We start from the raw sequence: 4487 nt of genomic DNA on the forward strand, positions 1-4487 counted from the left end.
TTGCCACTTGTGGGCAGTATTGGCAGGTAATACTGGTTGTTTGGCTGCCTTATGATGTTTTGTTGTTTTTACTGAGCACCACCACCACCATCATCAAAGCGGTAAACCACCCAAAAATCTATCGAAATCACCACAGTTAATCACTTGGCGTGCTACGATCGAGACATGCTTGGCGAGTGCTCGCTTTGTACAACGTCTGTTAGCTGCTTGCTGGTCAAACGAAATGCACGCAAGCGCGGCAGCGGCGTGTACATTAGTAAATCGATACAAAGTTTCGTGTTGTTGCATACTAAATAAATACTATTTAGTAAAAGTGCGCGCGTGTGACTGTCAGCGTTTGGCATTGAAACAAAGAAAAAGAAATCGTAAATTTAATGTATCGCATAATTAAATAGCCAATGGAATTTCGTTAACTCTTTTATTCGAGTCGCGTATAAATTTTTAAAAAAGTTATAATGTGACTGTCGAAAATTATTATTATTTTCAAAGCTCGAGTGCACGATTATAACCCTTTGTGCTAGTGTTTGTATTCTGTCTTAATGTTCTTGTTATAAAACCACTAATAAATCAATTTGTTTACCTTTCGGGTGTAATTTCTTATAATTCTGTGCGCCAGTAGCAGTGGTACGTTGCAGCGCAAACTGTTAAAAGCCAATATGTTTACAAAAAATTACACCAATTCACGTATTAGTCTTTCAGTGTTTTAAGTTCTTTTAATATTTATTTGTACTACGTCCGCGTTTTAAATTATGTGACCTATTCAAACGAGTGTATGTGCGTACGTACGCAGTCGATAAATCCAAAAAAAAATAATCATACTCGTATAATTTGTTGGTTATTATTACGTGGATAGCTTGAAACTCATTCGAATTGAGGATTTACAAGGCGTCCTAAAGGCAATGTCACATGATTGGGCATTTGCGTAAAATTTGTTGAAGTTTTCAGTAGAAGTTCGCTGTATTGTACCAAACGTTTGAGTACAAAAACAAATTGGCATCCCAATTTTTATACCCGAGCGCACTTGTGCACAAGGGTATTATAACTTTGTTCACATAACGGTTGTTTGTAACAGGCAAAACGAATCGAGATAGATATAGACAAATGTATACATAAATGATCAGGATGAAAAGAGAAATCGATTAAGCGGTGACTGTCTGTCCGTCCGTCCGTCCGTCTGTGTACACGATAACTCGAGTAAAAATTAAGATATCTTAACGAAACTTGGCACGTGCACTTCTTTCGGGCGTAGGACGGATATTATTGAAAATGGGCAAAATCGGACAATAACCACGCCTACCTCCCATATAACGGTAATTTTCAGAAATACGAAAACTGCGATATTTTAGTAACTACTGAAGATTATTCACTCAAAATTGATATTTGCAATAACTTTTAGACGAAAAATAAGAATATTATAAATTTTTGAAAAATGGGCTTAGCCACGCCCACTTAGTGTTACATGTGTATACCTTGGCAACCGCTGCACCGATTTCTTCCAAACTTGGCACAGTTATTGGCCTTGGTACAGGATACCAAATGGCCGAAAATTTTAAAAATGGGACACTAACCACGCCCACATCCCATATAACGGTAATTTGGAGAAATACGAAATCTTCGATAAATCCGTAAATATTGAAGCTAATTTATTCAAAATTGATGCTTGCAACAATTCTTTATCAGGAAATACGCTTATCATAAAATTTTGGAAAATGGGCGTGGCACCGCGCACTTATGATCACATATATGTATCTCGGTAACCGTTCTACCAATTTGTACCAAACTCGGTATGGTTATTGTGCTTGCCACATAAAAGCAAAACGTTCAAAATTATTGAAATCGGACTAAAATTACGGCTTTTCATATAACGGTAAATTTTAGAAATGCTCGAAACGTCAATATTTCGAAATTTAAGGACGCTAATTTATTCAAAATTGATACACCCCGGCTTACCATGTAGCTTTCGGAAAGGTGAAAAGGCATATATGTAATACTTGCGCCGGGTATTTAATGTTCGGCCCCGCCCGAACTTAGACTTTCTTACTTGTTATTTTTATTTTTTACCAATAGCAAAAAATTGACAAATCTGTAAAAAATGTACCAATCCGCGACACTGCCTAAAACGTCGTAATTCGTCTACAAATTTGTATATGTAATGATTTAAGGGATTCGCTGTGTATGATAAGAGCTAATTATATATTTTCCATCAGTTTAAAAAACATTTAGCATTTACTCCCGAAAATTTTTAACTTTTTATTTAGAATTTTTTCGAAAATTTTTAGGTATGCAGTTTTGTAGCTCATAAAATTTTAGTAGTTTAAAGTGCAAATTTCAAGATGCTAGAAAATCTCGTTGATTTTTAATAATTTTTTTTGACTGACGGTGTTGTGCATTATCTTCCATATAAAATATGCTCGACAATTTCGTTTGTATGGAAGAAAATGCCTAGTACCATCAGCAAAAAAAAAATACTAAAAATCAACGCGATTTTCAAGCATCTTGAAATTTGCACTTTAACCTACTAAAATTTAATGAGCTATAAAACTGCATGCCCAAAATTTTTTTTTTAATTCTAAATAAAAAGTTGTGTGCAAATGTTAAAGTTTTGTTGAATTTTCATATGTTTTGTACGAAGTTTGAAGGTGGATTTATGTGGCGCTGGTTAGGTAAAGTGCTAAACTTTTACAAAAAAAAAAATATACACATTACATAAACAAAAGAAAAATAGCCAAAACTAGTCAAAATGTCACTTGACTTAATCAGCTCACCACAACTGTATACATATTGAAGTTTACATAGAAGCTTTTTGCTGTGACACATATTTCTGTTGAAGCAGTTGTGTGCTGTTTTATGCTGATGTGTGCCAATAAAATATTTAACTATTTAAGTGTTGATGACAGGAAAAGAATTTCATACAAATAAATGTCGAATCTACGTGATTGAAATGTTGATTTTTCATTGCTGTAAAATTTGTGTAAAGCATACATCTGTATGTGTGTATGTTTAGGCGTTTGGATTTGTGCCTCTTAATTTTCCTGTGTGGCTTCCTTCTATGAAGTTTGTGTCTTAAGACTTTCGATGTGTGTGTGAATAATTTTTTCGCAACGCTTAAAGCGCAGTGAAAACGTGAATAAAAACACAGATAAATTAACAAAGAAATTTATAAATGACCTAGAAGTGGCTAAATAAAAATCAAAGTTCTTATTGCAAAAAATAAAGTGGATAATAAATAGAAGAAATTAAGTACGACGACCTAAATGTTTATGAGAAGAAATTACATATGACTTTATACTTTGGGTTATGTAGTTTTAGTAATTTTAAGTTTGTAATAATCAATTGATATTCAAGAGCTCTACTTATACCATTTCTACGAAAAGTTGTTTTTTCCATATAAAATACATGGAAAACTTTGAGCGCTATGAGCGACTGCTAAATGTTTTTTGATTTCAAAATAAAAAATAGGAGCTTAATTTTTTTCAATATAGAACCATCCCAGGGGATGAAAGCATTAAAATTTCGATCTTACATTGTTTTTCAAAATTACGAAGGCTACATGTTTGGCTTCAAACTTTCTATTTTTACTGGATATGGCAAAACTTTGTTCAAGAATTAGATTTAAGAATTAGACTTAATTTGACACCCAACAATCTGCTTAGGTTTGTTCGTAAATCGTGCAGATTTAAAACAGATTAAACGGGACATCAAAACATTACAATGGACGGCATGTAGTGTGAGTGTTGTTTTCTGCACGCGCTGTTTGGTGCCTGGTTCTAAAAAAAAAAACCGTCACCTTGTAAGTGAATAAAACCGAGGTCTTTACCTGTCATCAAAATAACTGGCCCATCGTTGACATTGTAAGTTTTCTTACTAAATACATCTTTCTTTTACTATAACATATAGAGGCATTTTTAAAAAGCAATTGATGACCTAGCAGGTAAATATTTAGCATATTTCGTAACTTACCAATTTGTGGGGTGCTTCCTTCCTTTGTCAAATTTCACATATTTCATTTAAATCTACTGCGAGTACCAACACTTTAGTTAAAAAATAAGTTAGCGGTATTAAGTAGTTAAACCAACTTTTCAAATGGGAATGCTTCGAATATTTTGTATGAGAGCTTCTGGCACTTCTAATGCAGTACGCATTACAGTTTTATAGACACATTATATATACAAACTAAATATTTTTTTACGATATATTTAATCAGTCTAATTTGTATTTCCTTCTTCTATTTTCAGCGACTTAAAACTGATGTAAATTGAAATTTTTACATTTAACCTAAAAACTTACTGCCACATAAACACAGAAACTCACTAAAAAAAAAAGATTTAAATTTGATTTAAAAAAAGTAACAGGTAATCTACAAGCCAACTAACACAACCTACGCTCTAAAACAAACCACACCAGCCTGCCAGCCAGTCAAGTCAGCCTGGAGTTAGTAAAGTTTAATATTTGTTGCTTGTTGAGATTTGGCGAAGTCACAAGATTAC

General features: G+C 33.4%; 1 protein-coding gene across 1 annotated transcript in view; it reads left to right on the top strand.

Moving 5' to 3' along the window:
- LOC118733447 (zinc finger CCCH domain-containing protein 13-like) overlaps positions 1-4487 on the top strand; it is a 52060-nt gene that overhangs the window by 24485 nt on the left and 23088 nt on the right. Inside the window, exon 2 of the mRNA XM_036462831.1 lies at positions 4236-4466. The gene's annotated coding sequence lies outside the window, so the exon portion shown is untranslated. The remainder of the gene's footprint in view (positions 1-4235; positions 4467-4487) is intronic.

The sequence above is a fragment of the Rhagoletis pomonella genome, unplaced genomic scaffold, assembly GCF_013731165.1.
Source record: "Rhagoletis pomonella isolate Grant_MI unplaced genomic scaffold, Rhpom_1.0 Rhpom_scaffold_00002, whole genome shotgun sequence".
NCBI lineage: Eukaryota > Metazoa > Arthropoda > Insecta > Diptera > Tephritidae > Rhagoletis > Rhagoletis pomonella.